The sequence below is a fragment of the Mytilus edulis genome, chromosome 1, assembly GCF_963676685.1.
Source record: "Mytilus edulis chromosome 1, xbMytEdul2.2, whole genome shotgun sequence".
NCBI lineage: Eukaryota > Metazoa > Mollusca > Bivalvia > Mytilida > Mytilidae > Mytilus > Mytilus edulis.
In genome coordinates, this window is record NC_092344.1 from 60,073,851 (window position 1) to 60,094,612 (window position 20,762).

Below are 20,762 nucleotides of genomic sequence, written 5' to 3' on the forward strand. Positions count from 1 at the left end.
TTATTATGTTTGAATAAATTAACATACCAACAAATGTCATATGTGTTATAAATTTTGTTATCATGGTTATGAAACTGTTTTTTTAGGATAAATGAATTGCATAACGGTCCTTCAGCTACACGTCATACATGGACATTAAAATACATAAAATGTACTTTAAATGTTTCAATTTTATGAATCTGTTAAATAGTTGGATATGATGTCAATTTTAGTTTTTGTTGATTTCTGTCTTATCAGGAAATAAAACAGCATTTAGCCTGCGGGATGTTGAACAGTAATTGTAATACTCCCATAACTATATATCTATTCTGTTTCACATCTTCCCTGCAAAACAAGTATGAAAGACTTTATAACAATTGTTCTTGAAGTTTAATATATGGTAAAAGTATATAAATATATACATCTTTACCAAGAAATTTGTTTTGCATACACACATATAGAAATTGCATTTTTTATCCAACACAATCATAGGTTTGAACGTTGTTTTCAAATTAGACTTGTTAATATATACTTATATAAAATTGAGAATGGAAATGGGGAATGTGTCAAAGAGACAACAACCCGACCATAGAGCAGAAAATAGCTGAAGGTCACCAATAGGTCTTCAATGCAGCGAGAAACTCCAGTACCCGGAAGCGTCCTTCATCTGGCCCCTAAAAAAATATATATACTATTTCAGTGAAAATGGACGTCATACTTAATTCTGAGTTATACACTATATATATATCCATGACGCTTTCAATAGTTTTCAGTGTTAAAGGTTCATTCCTTCACTGACGGAAGATGCCAAATATTTGGAGTTTTGCAATAAAAAAAAATCACATTATCATGATTATAATCCCAAATTTTAAATTGTACATTATGAAAATGTTTTAATTCTTTAAATCATTTATATATAAATATGTCTGATGTTAAAAATTACTTGTAAAAGTAGAAATGTGCAAAAATATATGTATTGTAATACATTATTTCTGATTGGAATGTACGGAAACAACTATTTTGATACCCCTGTGGCTATAAATGTTATGTTCTGTGTAAATTGGATTAATTATTGATTGTGTTATTATTGACCTGATTAAATAATAAACATGTGTCAAATTAATAGTATGTTAAAATATGTTTTCATATTTAATGGTATACTAGAAGACGTCAGTAGTAAAAGATTTTGTTTTTGAAATTTTTGGAAATGCAAAGAGTTGTTTGAACTTAGAGACCCTTCTTCAATTTTACAGCACCTGGAGGACAAAAAAATGTTTAAAAGATGAAAAATATCATATGAAAAACAATTGCATATATCTTTATATGGATAGAAAAAACAAAGTAACTTTGCCCTTATATCTTACCCTATACATGTATATACTAGAAGAGCTTTACCTAGCTGTGTTACCAACAGTCAATTGTGACTATTATAATTCCTTTATTTTCTATATTTCATAAGTAATAATCGATTACGGTAAAACTGTATGGTTTTGTCAAGCTGAACATCAATTAGCTATATAGAGACAAAGATATGTTGAACTTTATCATCAGAAATAGCCGCAATATGAGCATAAAAAAATAAAAATTGAGAATTTGTGAAATTTATGAAATCAATATTTGTGCATGTTACACAGGTAAAATAGCTACGGACGTTTTACGTCCGTAAAAAATCCGTAAAACGTCCGTATTATACGGCACGTCTACGGACGAATAGTACCACGGACGTAAAACGTCCGTTGCTTCCCATCCGTAAAACGTCCGTAAAACGTCCGTAATACGGATATTTAGTACCACGTCCGTATTACGGATGTTTAGTACCACGGACGTAATACGGATGTTTTGTACCACGGACGTATAACGTCTATTATAATTATGCATTATAATATATATATATATTATAGTATATAACACACTTATTGTAGTATATATAACACACTTATTATAGTGTATAGTATAGTTTGATTTTTATGTAACAGTTGCATTGTATTGCTGAAACTTTTGATGGAACTGTCAATGATGAAATGCTATACTTTTTTTTAAGGTGATGATACTTTTTATTTGCATTTCCTTATATCATGTATATAGTCTCCTAGTGTTCTATCTAAAAAAAATATTCTGATGCAAAACACATACAAGGATTTTGTCAAAGAACTTTCTGTCATACAGTGACTTGTTGTTTAACAAGTTGAATATTGATGATATCTTTTTAAACATTTTACATGATATTTCAAGAGTAAATCAACAATAATCAGAAGTATTTCAGTGGTGGTCTTTGGTTCATATTTTGCTTTCATGTATTAACTTGATAAAATAAGGCTCTTAGTTTTCTCTATTTGTCATGTCCAAACCCTTTCACAACACACTATATAGTTCATTTTTTTCATTGTTGGAGGACATATGGATACCTATAATAGCTCACTATCACATCATGTGAACTCTGGTGGATATTTTTCTCATTGGCAATTCAACCAAATGTCCTTACTTTTATAAGTCCTTTTAATTATATATCAAGCGTAATTGATCTCAAGAGTATAAATTGAGAATACTGTAATGTTTCCTTTTTACAGTTTTGAATGTATCCTTTTTCTTCAAACTTTCTTAGAACAAACATAATCTTCAATCCTCTTCAAAGTTCAAAATTTTATTTTCCAAGGATTTATATTCACATTATAATTTCTCTACTTTCCAAGTCTATGAATGTCAAAATAAATGTCTTCTTTGTAAATTTAAACGTTCTATTTTTTGTAAAATTCCCAAGTTTGTGAGGTAGTCTTCTGTGTCCTGTATTCATGGTATTGGTTATTCTTCACCATGTTCACTGTGATGGTAACTGAAATAAAATATTCATAAAGAATATAAATCTAACTTCCATGAATTACATAAGCTAATTGTTATATGTTTGCAAATTCATTCTGTTAATGCAAAATCATTAACTGGTCGGTTTTTTTTTTGCTTATTTGAATGTCCAGTGGCAAATATTTTATGTTTTCTAAATAACAACGTTAACTTATCAAAACATAATATTGTCCAGTCTGACTAGGTAAGTTTGTAATGTAAATGCTATGATAGTCTGAATTTCTGACATCTCAAGTGTGTGTGTATGGAGCAGAAGGAGGCGAGCAGAGTAAGGCTTAATGCATGCATTGAATCAGAAAGTGAGAAAAATAAGCAACACTGTACATGTACAATTAAACTTGAAACAGTTTTAGGTAGATAACATAAAATTATTTAAATTAACTGCAATTCTACAGATGAACTTACTTTGATATCAGGTCTGTTTTGCAGGGCATTCACACCTACATGACATACATGTTCACCAGTAATATCAATCCTTGCCAATAACGTCCTTTCCTTTCATTTGGTAACAAGCTAAAATTGTATATATATATATATAAATTAATCAAGAAGTCCAGACAAAAACTATATGTAGTATGAACCGATGCTCACTAATTTATACCTTTCCTATATACTTTTACTTTTAAGTAAATTGAAACAAAATGTAAGCTAACAACAGAAAGAAGATCAAGTTTAAGCTTATAAAAAAATCCTATATACATGCATGTGCAGATTTTAATAAAAGAACAACCTTTCAATGTACCTTGGCAATTGATAAACTTCAATTGAATCATAATTTCCTGTCAATATGCACATCTGCATAGTATGTCCTTATTATCTACTAAGTTTCATGAAATTTTGTTGTGTGGATTCAGAGGAGTTGCAATGACAAACTGTTGAAGTAGTAATAAAGCAAATAAGTTCAAAGGGGCATAACTCCTAGAAAAAAAAAATGAATTGTAATTTCCTGTTGATATGCACATCTACATAGTATGTCCTTATTATCTACAAAGTTTCATGAAATTCTGTTGTGTGGATTCAGGAGAGTTGCAATAACAAACTGATGAAGTAGTACATTAAAGCAAATAAGTTCAAAGGGGCTTAACTCCTAAAAAAAAAAATTGAATCTTAATTTCCTGTCGATATGCACATCTACATTGTATGTCCTTATTATCTAAAAAGATTTCATGAAATTCTGTTGTGTGGTTTGAGAACAGTTGTGATGACAAGAAACAGGACTTGACGTCAGACAGACAGGTCAAAAACATTATACCCCCAAAACTTCGTTGAGTGGGACATAAAAATGCTGAATATCATGAAACTTAGTTAAATTGTTCATATTTTTTGTTGTAAGCTCCCATTTGATTTTTATAAATTTAAGTTTGTCAGTTTCTGAGTTATAAGATTTTCTTCATACATGTCATAAGAAAAGGGGTGACTTTAAGTTTTGGGAAATACATGTATCCTTAAAATTTCGTTAAACTTTGATGACCGATTTATAGCTATTAAGAAAACCTCCTTTTAGTTTTCTTTTTATAAATTTCTGATATATACATGTGACATTGAAAAGTTATTGTTTGTTTGCAGTCTGACAACAGATTAACCAATTATTGCGCAACAGCCCAGTGTATTGCACAACAGCAAGAAATCTTTAATTGAATATACATGTAGATTCAATTCTTGAATTCATATAAACTGCTACTTTTGCATAGGTAATGTTTCTGTATTTAAAATCTGTAGTACTGGACATTTACTTTTGATATTTAGTATCATAACTTTCTTTACTTAAAAATTATTGTAACATTTAGGTACGGTACATGTATAAGTCGTTCCCAAACCTAATTACAAACATTAATGTGTAAACTATGTAAAAGTTTCACAGTCAATGAACCATGATGAGGGGGTGGGGCTATATAATCTCCATGGAAACAATACTTGCAAATGCCAATAAATTTGCATACCAAATATTATTGACTAAACATAAGCAGTTTATTTTATCTTAAACTGATCTAATCACAAACTAATACATGTAAACTAAGATAAGTTTCAAAGTCATTAGACTGTGACTGAGGGGGCGAGGCCAAATATTCTCCATGGAAATGAGATGTGCCAATGCTTATACAACTGAATACCAATTAACATTGCCCAACCACTAATGGTTCCCCTTGAACTGACCTAATCACAAACTAATACATGATAAGGCCGTAGTTTTTTTATTTTTAGTTTTACGAACCCTCCTACCCTAATTTTTGCCAAATAGGAAAAAAAATAAAATTAAAAATGTTGATTTTTATTTTTTTTTTCTCCTCCGACCCAGTGTTTTTCATGCAAAAAAAAATAATTTTTAGTTCATAACTGCATGAAAGAATCTAAATTTATGCTCTTGGTGATTTAGTAAGTTGTTGCACATTGATTTTCAATTCAAACCTTGTCAAGAAAAAAAAAATAGTTGTTACACTAGTAGAAAATCTCCTGGTGAAATAAAAAAAATAATTTTGATATTGACGGTTGGTATTAAAAAAAAAATCAGCAGCAGCAGTTTTTTTTTTTTTTTTTTCGTCCTCCTACCCATTGGTTTTGTCAAAAAAATTCGTAAAACTAAAAATATAATAACTATGGCCTAACTTAGAAAAAATTTCAAAGTCAATAAACCATGACTAAGGGTGCGGAGCCAAATTATCTCCATGGAAATGAGATATACCAATGCTTATACAACTGCATACCAAATATCATTGACTTACCACTTGTGGTTCCCCATAAACTGACCTAATCACAAACTAATACATGTACAAAAAATGTATGAGCAAAAGTTTCGAAGTCAATAGACCATGACTGAGAAGGCAGGGCCAAATAATCTCCATGGAAATGAGATGTGCCAATGCTTATACAACTGCATACCAAATATGATTATCCTATCACATGTGGTTCACCATAAACTAGACCTAATCACAAACTAATACATTGTTGATGCCGTCGCCTCCGAAGCTACAGTACTACATATTTTTTGGTTCAGAAATAGTACATAGATGCATAAGTAGCTGTGTAACCAATTTCAAGTTCTTTGACTACATTTATTCAGAAACATATAATATGTCAAATATTTATTTACAATCCAAATTAGGACCTGTATCAAGGAGTAAGAAACTTGTCAACATTTAAGTGAAGCACTAATTATAAGAATTTTTGCATACATGTAGCAATATAATATTTCCTACAGAAAGTAACCAAAAGTTAGTGTGCAATAAGTATAGATTATAACATGCCCTTTTCCATATTGGCCCTGGTATCATCCCGAGACTCCCATATCGGCCTCGAGGCTTTAGCCGAGGGCCGATATGGGTCGAGGGATGATACCAGGGCCAATATGGAAAAGACATGTTATAATCTTTTTATCACATATTTAATTTCTGCAGAAAAGAGAATCAAAGGTCAATTATAACAATTTAATGAAAGATAAAAGGTAAAATCTTAAACATTTTATCACAAACGTGTCGTTAAGGACACAGTGACGTCACGTCATTTACAATCAGGGCACAATATCAATATGGATTTTTTGCCCCGGGCAATTTTGAGGTTATTGCATATGCAAAACCAGACGTATTCGTAACAAATATGTGATAAATTCTATTATTAACCAACTTACTACAATATGTATAGAAATGCCCATGCTTTATAAAAGGAAAATTTCAACATCTGGTCATTATGAACGGAAAAATTGCTACAGCCAGTCATTACGAAATCTCAGTCATGCATTACGAAATATCAGTCATGCATTACGAAATCACACCCGTGAATTACGAAATCACAGTCATGCATTATGAACAGATGAAACGGAACATCGATTAAATCAAAATGTCGTTTATTTCTTTAAATAAGTGTGACATTTTTTTGTTTTTTTTTAAACTTAATATCATAAAAACAAGTTTAAATGATGTTCATTCACATTGTTTTGTAACGACTTGAAACGGAAATATTTCACAGCCTTTTTCGAGTACGACTTTCGATTAGTATCACTGTTTCATTTCCGTTGTTCAATCCTCAGATTGCAGACTAAAGAATAGTTAAACTGTCTGATTTATTCTTCCCAGCTACTTTTTATTTGCTAGATGAAATGAATTTTAATAGCATAAAATTAAGTACTTGGATGAGAAATCAGAAATTACATCTGACAGTCACAATGTTGACCAAAATTCCATGCGAAATTGAATGCGAAAAGACAAGTAGAAGTTCAGCTATGAAAAAAATTTCCTGTATCTTCTTCACGGTAAGTTTCCTACTCTTTGTTTAATCGAAGAATTAAAACAATTTAATAAAAATGTTATGAAACGGGCTTTTCTGTATTGGTCCTGTTGTAGTTTGTGGATAGCTGTATAATATTTTGGATCCGAGACTCGAAGACTGTTCTTGAATGAACATGATGAAGATCTATGCCTTTATAGTTGGTTAATAAAAGTATCAATATATGGACTTTTTCATATTGGCCCTGTAACATGCCCTTGATATTAATAATGGCCTCGGACAGTTGTAATGGCCCTCGGCGTTGCCTCAGGGCCATTACAACCATCCTTGGCCATTATTAACACCTCGGGCATGTTACAGGGCCAATATGAAAAAGTCCATACATTAATACTATATTATTGCATAGCAATATAATATTTCCCACAGAAAATAACTAAAAGTTAGCGTGCAATAAATTCTATTATCATATACTTAGACTTAATAACATATGATTTTTACCGTATGATAATAGCATTAAATTAAAGTATTTTCTATATTTTTCGAATTGGTGCTTAGCAGGCTGATATGAAAAGTTTATCACATGCTTCGATTGTTATCACATGCCTTTCCGTAACGTTATCACATGGCATTCCGGTGATACTCGGCAAATTCCGGAAAATACACCTTAATGCTACGTTTTCAGTGAAAAACATTACAAAGTAGTGTACAAAACAATTATATGAATACTGGAAAGTATATTGTGTAAAATAATTAAATTAAATTAAAAAAAAATATTAAATAAATGCATTTTTTAAGTTTTTCTGAAACATAATTTAGAATTAACAAATTAAACAAAACTTACCTAAGTTGAAGTTTGATGTTAATTTGGTAAGGTCCAATCTCCCAGAATAACATGAGTGAACAATCGATCACGTGACACAAATCAGACTTCAGAGGAAAAGTCAGGAAACTGAAATTCACATCCACTGGGAGGGCATAAACACAATCACGGGCGGGCATGTTATTCTGGGAGATTGGACCTTACCAAATTAACATCAAACTTCAACTTAGGTAAGTTTTGTTTAATTTGTTAATTTAATAAGTCCAATCTACCCAGAATCACATGAGTCTTTAGAGTTCAGTTTTCTGTACTTTTATCATATTCTGTTATAACAAATTGAACTCCAATTCACAAGGTGTAAAGCATGGTAAAATTTTTGAATTTCCACCGTTTTGATATATATGTACAACTGTATCTTTCCAATAGTATTTGTAAAATATATATCCTTTATATACACATGATATTTACAACATTTATTTTCCATTTGAATTTAAGACTTCATTACTAAATGTACTGTCATTAGTAGTGGGTCGTTTGTAATGTTTTCTAAAAACACTATCTTTTCTCCATCCTGCTGTTCTTAGAATAGTATCTATAGGTATCTTACCACTCACGTAAGAAGTACAAGCTCCTCTTGTGCTATGAGGCGAGAAAATAGTCATATCGATGCCTGCTAAAACAAGAACTTTTTTAATCCAGCTAGCTATAGTACACTTTTTGACAGCTTTGTGCGGTTTTTGATGACTTACAAATAATTGTGTTACATCATTTCTAAGTGCTGCTGTTCTTTCTAAATATTCATTTAAGGTATACACAACACATATTCTATAATCTGGTTTATATGCCTCAATAAACAATTCTGACAACTGATATCCTGGTCTTGTTTGTTTGAGCAAATCTCCATATCTAATTTTACATATGTTTCTCCTAATTCAAGGTTCCGAATGTCAATAAGAAACAAACTTTGGATTCTTTGTCCTGTTGTCAAAGCCAACAACATTACCAATTTTAATGTTAACTTCTTTAATGAAATATCTTTCACTGGTTTCAAACTTTTTAAGAACTTTAAAACAATTTCAATGTTCCAAGTGACATTATATTTTGGAAGAGAAGGTCTTTTGTTAAAAATTCCCTTCATAAACTGTTTTACTTGGACATGTTTTCCAATTTGAACATTAGTTATCAAATACACAAAACTTGACACAGCAGATTTAGCAGTATTTAAAGCACTGTAACCCAATCCATTTTCAAATAAATTGAAAAGAAATTTTAGAACATTGTTTATAGATGGATTAAATTGATTAATCTTTTCTTCGTTACAAAAAAGCATCCACTTTTGGATATATGACCCATATTGTTTTTGTGTACTTTCTCTCCATGATCCAATGATGATATTGGCAGCGTCTTTTGAAAGGCCTCTTTCACACAATTTTTCCCTGAGACCATGAAAACTCCCAGTCTCATATTTTTTAACTGATGATTTTGACTTGTTTTTGGATTTTGTAAGATATTTTGAACTTTTGGTAGAATGTAGGGTTGTTTGCATACTAATTTCAACATCACAGGAAACCAAGGTTGTGTCGAAAATAACGGAGCTATCACCACTGCTGTTGCTCTTTCTAGACAAATTTTCTGTAATACAGCACTCAATACACTGAAAGGTGGAAAAATATATGCGTAATAATCACTCCAGTTCAAAGAGAAAGCATTAACTGCAAAAGCCTTAACATCTGGTCCAAATGAAACATACTTATCTAACCTGTAATTATATTTTGAGGCAAAAAGGTCAATGTCACAAGGTCCAAACTTGTCCATGATTTGAGCAAATATATTGTCTACTATCATCCATTCCATATCAGCATTAAGCTTTTGCCTGCTAAGTGCATCTGCTTTAATGTTTAACTTTCCTTTTATGAAGAAAACACTTAACCAAATTTTCCTATGCATACACCATAACCAAATTTGTTTAGCTAGTCTATTAAGTGATGTTTTTCTTCCGCCCATTTTATTCAAATATTTTATAGCTGTAGTGTTATCCAGAAATAATTGGACATGTTCTCCGTGTGAATTTTCACAAAATTGTCTTAAGGCCAAAAAGGCTGCCTTTAGCTCAAGATAATTTATATGTTTTTGTCTCTCCTCTTTCGACCAAATACCTGACATATCCAAATTATTTGTAACATCATGTGCACCATATCCTATCATACTACTATCCGACTCAATTTTTCTGTCTGGCGATTTGAATACAATAGGTTTGAAACTATATGGTAAATTGAGAATCCACCAATTTATACAGTCTCTAGATTCCTTTGAAAGCTTCATTTTGCTTTCAAAATTTCCTTTATTTATTTTTAACTCAAAGTCTTTTTGTATTTCTAAGGTTTTGTAAAACAAAGGTGCATATAAAACACCATGTTCAGCTGCAACTAATTTCCCAATTAGCTTAGCAAACTCACGCACAGTAATAAATACTTTTCCCAACAAGTCAACACTTAAATTTACAATGTTTGCCACTTTCTTAGCAGTTAGTCTAACAGTCATATTAACTGAGTCTATTTCAAACCCTAAAAACTCAATTTTTGTAGTTGGTGTAACAACTGATTTCTTATCGTGTATAGTAAATCCTAAGCTATCAAATAACATCAAAGAGCTTTCTACATTATTACTGCATTCTTCATGTGAGTCACTGATGAGTAAAATATCATCTATATATGCACAATTTACATATCCTTCTTTCCTCAAAGAGGAGAGCACTGGTTTTAGTAGTTTTGTGAACACTCTAGGAGCGGACGATAAACCGTTAGGCATAGCAGTAAACTGAAAAAAGTTTTCTTTCCATTTAAATCTTAAATATTTCCTGTCCTCAAGACTAATTTTTAGACTATAAAAAGCATCTTTTATGTCCAGTCTAGAAAAGAGGCAGTTTTGTTTTACTAATTCTACAGCTGACTTGAAAGTTTCCATTTTAAAATGTTTATACTCCAAATGTTCATTTAAATTACTTAAATTGAGAATAAGTCTATGAGATCCATCAGGTTTAGGTCTTATAAAAATGTGAGATACAACTTCCCCAAACTGATGGTTAGTAAATTCAATGACACTTTTATTCAACAAATTTGATAGCAGGTCATCAATAATGAGTTGCTCAGTGTCATTAAATTTTATTTCTTTACGTGAACATTTATTACAAGGTTCAGTCTCAAATTCTAAGTGATAACCTTGAGACACAATGCTCAAGAGGTTAATGTCACTTGTAATGTTTTTCCATACTGGTAAACAGTTTGAAATTTTTCCTGCTACAAAATTGGCAGGTAAATTTTTAAGATGATGTAATTCATTAACCATAAAAGTACTTACATTATCTTTTGTGACTAGTGTTTCTTGTGGCCCAGATTTCCCTTGCCTTTCTTGTTTTTCTTTCCCTCTCGGTTGATCTGGGCCCGTTTGGCTAAAAAAGAACTTTTAAAACCACTGCTATAACCACTGTTAAACCCATTGCTCTTATTGTTGTCTCTGTTTGATTTCTCAGGCTCTCTTGTTTTATCTTTTCCAAAACCTTTAGTATAACCAATCTTTTTCCCCAGTTTAACACTGTCGTCAATTTCTTTCATTCTCTTTTCGAGGTCCTCCTGTTCCCCAAACAGATACTTTGAAGAAATCTTTTCCCCTTCATTGGAAAGAACATAGTACTTTTTGTCAAGTGCTGGAGTCAGTAATCTTTTCCGCTGACTAGACATGTCTCTGTGTGCATACAGTAACATATTCAAAGAATCAAGTGCCAATTCGAAATTTTCTTCAGATTCCTCAGTTGAGCTTTTCAAACTTTTGTCCATCAACAAAACCAGAGGAATCATCCCATTCACTAAATAACCTTGAGTTCTCTGAAAATTCCGATCAGAGTCTTTTAAACGTTTGTCAGTCTCTTTCGAAGTCCATAAAACTTTATTGACCTTAGGCACTTCCAAATAATCACAATTCTCGGGTCTAACGTATTTTTCTAATAGCTCTTGTACCTCTTTGCTCCTATGGTCTACCGTAGACTCGGATCCTTGGTTTACGATTTTCGCTATTTCCTCGTGTACGGAAGGCCCCAATTTAGGCTTTTTGGAAAGAACACTTTCTACTCTTTTAATCTTCTCAAACTTAGTCGGTGCAATTTCCACTTTTCTCTGTTTACTCTTTGGTTCACCTTCCTCATCTTCATTTGACGATTCAAAATCTCCTTCGGATTCTTCTTCCGATATGCTGTCGTAAAAACTATCAGCTGTGTTTACACTACTTGGTGACCTGTTGACCTTGCTACGCGCATGCGTACTGGAAGCTGTAACCGGTGCGCGTTTGTTTTGAATACACGCATTTTTTATCTCTGAAACAGATTTAGTCAGAGCGTTTATTGCTCTCTGTTGTTCCAAAATGAGTTTCTGATTATTGATCATCTGCTCCTGGTACATTCCAATTAAATCTGGCCTATTTGTTTGGTCAGATGTAGCGGTACTCGTACTCGTAGCCCCTCCTTTTTTAATTTTTCCAGAAAACATAGAAGTAGCACTATTTTTCCCCACATTATCTGATGGAGCTCCAATGATTTGAAGAGAACCATCATCATTCACAATAACTGTTTGATTTTCAAATATATTGCAATCTTCCACTTGGATATGTTCTATCGTAAATTCCTCCGCCATTCTGGGAAACACGTGCCCTCGGTTTTCGAAATCGAAAACTGAGATATAATCTTTACTTTATAATTTTGAAACGTATTTTTACGATATCTGTTTTACTATAATCACATAAATCCAATATAAAATACAATTTCCTGACAGATCATAGAATAAAATCCATAATTCGAATAATTTTTCCTCACAAAATAAGTTCCAATTTGCTTATGAAAGGATCAACCTCGTTCTGATTTGTGTCACGTGATCGATTGTTCACTCATGTGATTCTGGGTAGATTGGACTTATTAAAAGTTACTTTAAAAAAAGTTGACTTTTCCAAACAATTTTCATCATGTATATTGTTGAATTATTTTTTTGTCGATTCCTCCATATTAAAATGTTGGTTTTTTTTTTCTCTCTGTTGAGGCATATGATAGAAAGATTTCTTATTGAATGTATCAAATTTGGGGTCCGACGTCCATGAAATTTTTACTCTTTCAAGATCTTTTCGGGAACCACGTAGAAGGATCAATATATGTTATTTTTCTCTACTGTTGAAGCATATGATAAAAAGATCATAACATGTCATTTTTCATATCGCATGTATTATCAGCCCTCGGTCAATATCAGCCATGCGGCTCTTGGGCTGATATTGAACCTAGGGCTGATAATACATGTATGCGATATGAAAAATGCCATGTAATAATCTGATAATATTGCACTAGTGCAAAAATCTTCAAAAAATCATGACGTTATCAATGACAAACTCTTAGTTTAAACCAATTTTTACTTTCAAATATTATATTGCTATACAATAAAAGGGTTATTGCATGAATATTGGGGTATATTGTCCCTCGTAGAACATATATATTGCACTCGCAAGCTTATGCAATATAAAATTCAACTCAGGACAATATTATACAATTACTGACTTTTGATGAGGTAAATATGCGGTTTTATTGACTTTTGGAAAATGATATTCACTGAGGCCAACGGCCGAAGTGAATATCAGTTTTTCAAAAGTCAATAAAACCACATATTTACCGAAACAAAAGACAGTAATTGTTTTATTCCATATTCCGAGAGAAATGTATGTAATGGCAGTTATTAAACAAAACCAATTGTACATCAATCGTTTTTTTTACCAAAATAGTGCAGGTAAAAGCACGCGACGTTATGCACGGTGAATATCCTTTTCCGCAGGTGAATATGCTTATTTATTCAAAATCCCATTCATATAGAAAAACCTACTAAAGTTTTATCAATATGGAATAATCCCCAATATTCATGCAATAACCCTATAATATTGCACCAGTGCAATACATCTTCAAAATTATTGCACATGTTGCATGAATATTGGGAAATATTGTCCCTTGTAGAACTAAAATTGCACTCGAAGCTCGTGCAATATAAATTTTACTCATGACAATATTCATGCAATATCCCTATATTATAGCTACAATTGCACAATATTAATCACTTTACCATAAGTTATTATAAAAAAGAAGATGTGGTATGATTGCCAATGAGACAACTATCCACTAAAGACCAAAATGACACAGACATTAACAACTATAGGTCACTGTATGGCCTTCAACAATGAGCAAAGCCCATACCTATTGCTTGGTGTCAAGGTAATTAAGAATCTCAAATTTGATAAAAATAATTAAGCACGTATTCTTCATTTTGTGGTTTAAAGTTTCTTTAGACAAGTAAGATGCTGAAAGAATATAATATACAGATATAAACAATACCAAATATTCACATTATTTTTTCAAAATGGTCTCAAAGCTTCAAATTTGCAATTTCTTTAATGAAAAATGCACCAAAAAAAAATAATACCTGTAACATTTGGTTTTGTACATTTCATGAGCAGGAGATTATCATGATTATATAATTTAGTCAAATACAAACTTATAACTCCATAAAAGTATCGTGCTTAAGCCTTTACATAAATTTCAAGAAAATCAACCAAAAACTGACCAAAAAAGGACTCATTTTTGCGGAGTTATCTCCCCTTCCAATGTTAATTTCCAAAGGAAATATGAAATGCCACTTTTGAGTTTTCCTCAAGTTAGATTTTATGGGACTTTTTTCTGTGTATATAAAGGGCATAACGCTATAGATTAGAACTAAAACATTTTCTGTTTTAATTAGTTTGAGGTTAACCGTTTCCTCCATAATGACGCTTTTTGACCCCACCCCTTTACTCCATAATGACGCCTTTTGACGCCTGTGTAGTACCTCAGTTGAAACGCATTGACTACAAAATGTCTGCATATTAAAAAAGACTTTAAAAAAATTGTATCCAATATGAAAAGGATATTCAGGAGAATATCCGACTTGAATTTCATTGATGAAATGTTCGTTTTTACAATGCATTAATACTTTAAACCTGATGATTTTTTTTTATTGAAAAAATCCTATGCGAATCAAGTTTGTAAAAAAAAAATTCCATGGAGGAAAGGGTTAAATCTTAGTTAAATTGTTTATGGTTTTGTAAAAAAAATAATTTGTCACTTCTAACTGTTAACATGGATAATTTTCAAACTTGCCCACAACAAGAATCAAAACTTGGAACTCTATGACCTCAAATTTTAAAATAAATCTTGGAAACTACATGTCCATGATTTACCGAGTTTGACAAGAGAGCAAAATTATCAAATAAACTAGGCATCATTTTAATATAAACATACCTCTCATCACAAAATTATTCATTGACTACTGCTCCTCTGTGCTCATATGCACATAAATCAATATAATGACAATCTATGAATCCACTATATAATCTAGACAGCAATGACCCAAATGAATTCTGTTCTGTTGCTTATCTTCTCCTACTTCTCAAAGTACTTGTACTTGTACATTCTTTGAAAATGCTAAAAGAAATAATGTTTAATGAAATGAAGTTATAATATCTGCCAAAATTGCCTTGCAAAATTGGCTTAGTTTTGATCTTTTAAACTAGACCAACAAACTTTCCCTGAAAAAAAAGGATAGCTCTTCTTAACCTGGTAAACATTTTAACTCCAGGTCAAATTTGCTCTGAATGTTTCTGCTTTCAGAGATACATGTATAAGCCAAAAACTGCATTTTATCCCTATGTTCTATTTTTAGTCATGTTGGCATGTTAGTTAGCAAGAGATCCGACACATATTTCTAACTAAATAAGTGTAATTTAGTGGTTCAATTTGTCTTATCTTGCTGTTTATCATATTTTTTTTTGTTCTGTTTTTTATATTTTACATTGTATAAATCAGTCTCTTAGTTTTCTTGTTTGAATTGATTTACAAATTTGTGATTCTCATATAGGGTCCTTAAAAACTGAATATGCAGTATTGGCTTTGCTCATAGTCATTGTTGAAGGATGTAAAGTGACCTATTGTTGTACATGTTAACAGTTAACTTCGATGTCACTTGATTTCTGGTGGAGAGTTTTCTTTTCTTGTTAAGGGTGCAATCAACAGTTTTTTTCTATGACGTCATATTTTGAGGGACCATGTATAAGTGACCCTTAGTGGTGGACTGATTAATAAAGATACTTGTATAAAACTAGATATCACTGGAATCAGAATGTTCTCTAGTTTATAATGGAATAAAAAAAAGTGTACTTTTAATAGTATAAAAAAGTTTTATCCAGAGAAACTGGGAAAAACATTGCCTAATTTAAGCTTAAACAAGAGTGCACACACTGAAATGTCTCGCCTTCTATACTAATCATTGATATTATGTTGATAGTCCTAAGTATAAAGCTAAGCTTTAATACAACTGTCACATAAACTTAACATTAACCAACATAACTAAACAAAGACCAATGAACCTTAAAAATGAGGTCAAGGTCAGATGAACCATGCCAGGCAGACATGTACAGCTAACAATGCTTCTATACAACATATATAGTTGACCTATTACTTATACTTAAACTATTATAGTTTAAGAAAAATAGACCAAAACACAAAAACTTAACACTGTGCAATGAACTGTGAAAATGAGGTCACGGTCAAATAAAACCTGCGCGACTGACATAAAGATCATAAAATATTTCCATACACCAAATATAGATGACCTATGGCATATAGTATTAGATAAAAAGACCAAAACTCAAAAACTTAACTTTGACCACTGAACCATGAAAATGAGGTCAAGGTCACATGACATCTGCCTGCTAGATAGGTACACCTTACAATCATTCCATACAACAAATAAAGTAGACCTATTGCATATAGTATGAGAAAAACAGACCAAAACACAAAAATTTAACTATAACCACTGAACCATGAAAATGAGGTCAAGGTCAGATGACACCTGCCAGTTGGACATGTACACCTTACAGTCCTTCCATACACCGAATATACTAGCCCTATTGCTTGTAGTATCTGAGATATGGACTTGACCACCAAAACTTAACCTTGTTCACTGATCCATGAAATGAGGTCAAGGTCAAGTGAAAACTGTCTGACAGACATGAGGACCTTTCAAGGTACGCACATATCAAATATAGTTATCCTATTACTTATAATAAGAGAGAATTCAACATTACGAAAAATCTGAACTTTTTTTCAAGTGGTCACTGAACCATGAAAATGAGGTCAAGGACATTGGACATGTGACTGACGGAAACTTCGTAACATGAGGCATCTATATACAAAGTATGAAGCATCCAGGTCTTCCACCTTCTAAAATATAAAGCTTTTAAGAAGTGAGCTAACACCGCCGCCACCGGATCACTATCCCTATGTCGAGCTTTCTGCAACAAAAGTTGCAGGCTCGACAAAAACCTGAAATCAGGTCATGTGCACACCCCTGAAGACATGATACCTGCACATTTTTCATAATCAAAGTTGTATGAATTTCATAGATTTTTACCTGGTTTTCAAAAAATTCATGCTTCAGGGTACGTTCGCCTGCTCCATAAAGAGCTACAGTGTCTGCAAATAAGTTTTCAATTTTCACTGCCCAAAAAAAACAGACTGTTTACAGTGTTGTCTCCCCTCAAAACATGTATATTTAATCTAATTTTTTTAATTATTTTAATCATTCAACCTGCTTTAATTTATAAAGTTAATTAATATATCTTTACAACCAAATACAAAAAACATGATACTTTTTCACCAATTATGTTGATAAAAAGGGACTTCCCTCCATGTCTATTTTTAGTTGGGGAATAACCCCTAGTTTTTATACGAAACTGTTTATAGCAACCTAAACAATATTTTATTTTGAAACTAAGGGAGCTACCATTTGATTTTTATGGGGGGGCTAGGATGAAATTTGAAAAAAATAGGCAGGACAGGAGTTTTGAGTGTAAAAAAAATGCAGGATGACACTTTGCAAAAAAAATGCAGGATGACAATTTAGGTAAAAAAAAGTCGGAATAAACTAATAAAAAAAATGCAGGACCGAATAGAGTGAAAAATAAAAAGGCAGGACAGAAATTACAACTGAAAAAAAATGCAGGACAAAATTTTTCATCCTAGCCCCCCCCCCCTAAAAATCAAATGGTAGCTCCCTAATTATGTAATTTAAACATTATTATCATAATTACAATATGACAGATATATTAAAGTGGAAAAAAGTGAATTTACACTTTTAAAAATTCCTCTATTTTCTCATTCACTATCACCATGATCACCACATTTTTTGTATTTTTATATTAACATTACGTACATGTAAAGCAGACCTTTCACCTTCTCAAGGAGTCCACTTCCCATGTACAAGAGGAGGCCCAAACAGCTTGATTTTGAGTAAGCTAAAAAAAAGTTCAAATAGATTATGATACACTAAATAAATACATAAATTACATGTACATAATAATTTAATAATAAATATGAATCCACAATCATGGTTTCAGAAATGACACATCAATTTAAATCAATAGATATCATACATCTGCATTGGCTAGAGGTACATGTATAGGGGGAGGGTTAAGATCTCATAAACATGTTTAACCCCGCTTGAATTTTGCGCCTGTCCCAAGTCAGGAGCCTCTGGCCTTTGTTAGTCTTGTACTATTTTTAATTTTAGTTTCTTGTGTACAATTTGGAGTTTAGCATGTTTAGTATGGCGTTCATTATCACTGAACTAGTATATATATTTGTTTAGGGGCCAGCTGATGGACGCCTCCGGAATTTCTTGCTGCATTGAAGACATGTTGGTGACCTTCTGTTGTTGTCTGCTTTATGGTCGGGTTGTTGTCTCTATGACACATTCCCCATTTCCATTATCAATTTTATGTATATTAAATTTTTATATCAGTGTTTTCTAATTTCTGGGTAGTCTAGTAGTCCAAATTATTATGACGTCTTGAAAGGCTATTATAATATTATTTTTTGAACGCTTTACTCTAATGTACAGTAAGGCGTCAAATAAAAAAAATGTAATAGCCTTTCAAGAAGTCATAATTATTTGAACTAGGTAGTCTAGATAAGTACAAATTTATGTAAATAAGGCCTAAAAAAAAAAGATATGTGTTTCCGGTAACATCATTTTGAAAAATAGGGTCGGTAGGTCGGAATTCTTTTTTTTTTTTTTTTTTTTTTTTTTGACATCGTAAATGAAATCCGGAAAATTATCATGTTTTTTCCAAGTCCGGATCCGTAATTAGTTTCAAAAACCGGAAGTGTGCCATTTGCAATGTTTTTGAAGCACCTGCTGTGCAAATTTCTTGGATTTTAACCTATTTGGAATACCTTTTGACATTAATAAAATGTTTTACTGGCTTTCTATGCAAGAGGAAGCAAGAGAGAAAAAATATTATGTCATCTATCAGAAGCCTGTGTCAAAAACAGGGTCGGTTGATAATTTTTTTTTTTTTTTTTTTTGGAAGATCCAATAAAAAAGTTAGGGTCGGGGCTAAAAAACAGGGTCGGTCGGGTTACCGGAAACACGGATCTTTTTTTTCTCGGCCTAAGGGCAAATTTGCAGACTTTTATTTTTTATATAAATTAAATATTAATTATATTCATTTGGATTTTACCCAAGTCATGCAAGTTGGGCAAGGCCATTCTTTGCAGGAGTATATTTTACAGATTTTAACCATTTTTATATAAAGTAGGGCAATTTTTTTTTAAAGCAAAATAAAAAAAATATTAAATATGTATTGTATATTAAGGTATATAGGGAATTTTTTTTCTGAGACAAGTGCTTGTGACATGGTGACCCCCCCCCCCCCCCCACCTCCAATAAAACTCACATGGTAGCTCCCTTAACAAGAGTGGGACATTTTTAGAAAGGGAGACGTGTTGTTAAAAAAGTAGGCCGTTTTGGCAGTGGGTCGAGTTGACTTGCGTCCGTTCTTGCCAATCTTCTGATCTTTGTCAGACTGATTTTCGGGTTTGCATGCGATGACATTTATAAATTCAAATGTTTTTTCGTGAAAAGTATACCACTAGCATCTTCTTAAATATTTGCATGATAATATTTACCTTTCGGTGCGCTTTCCAAGTACAAAATAGCGGGTATGTAAATAATCCATCAAAAAGACACACAACTTTCTTGTTTAAAACCCGGTTTCTTCAAGTTAATCGACAAGCAAACCATTTCAATTTATCTGTTTATAATAACTTGTTGATCCAACAGTTTTGAAAAACCAGAGGTCCTCGTATTATCTATCAGACTAGTATACATCTTTCCATTCTTTTTAACAGTAAAACATGAATTCAGCAGCCGACGAGCGTCCATGGATGAGTTGCGTCATAGTGTAAAAAACGGCAACGGTGATTTTTCCGGGTTTTCGTATTCCATTTGTCAAGCTTTCGAGAATACACTTTACGATCATTTACGTATATGATTGAGAGTTAGTCCGGAACCCGGTCTGGAATCAAGAATGGGGATTTAAGTATTGAAAATAAATACAAAAAAGTTCAGAAGTGGTACACTGAGTATTTTGAAATAGGCCTCTGTTATAAACAAGGATTTGTCTACAAATCAGTCACGGCCGCTTTACACTGCCGCTTTATATAAAACTATGAAGAAATGAATCGGAGACATAGGCCTACATGACATTATCATACATCAGTGGCGGATCCAGGGGGGTTGGACCCCCCTTTTTGGGACGATCAATGTATTTGCAGGGGGGCATAGTTAGAACCCCCCCTACCCCCCCTTTTGTAGCCGTCCCGCCGGCTAGACCACACGACCACCTGGGCCTCACAATGAATACAGTTTTCGGTGGCCGTGTGTTACCTTTCCTCGTCAGTTTTAATCTAGCGTCGTACTACATTACATGATATATA

General features: G+C 32.3%; 1 long non-coding RNA gene across 1 annotated transcript; it reads right to left on the reverse strand.

Annotated features, from left to right (window-relative positions):
- Positions 1 to 1,611: 1,611 nt before the first annotated feature.
- On the reverse strand, positions 1,612 to 20,313 carry LOC139485943 (uncharacterized). The gene is made up of 5 exons (XR_011655428.1): positions 19,953 to 20,313; positions 18,196 to 18,277; positions 15,225 to 15,407; positions 3,241 to 3,348; positions 1,612 to 2,809 (listed from the first exon to the last, which is right to left on the reverse strand). It is a non-coding gene; the product is annotated as an uncharacterized lncRNA (long non-coding RNA).
- Positions 20,314 to 20,762: the final 449 nt, after the last annotated feature.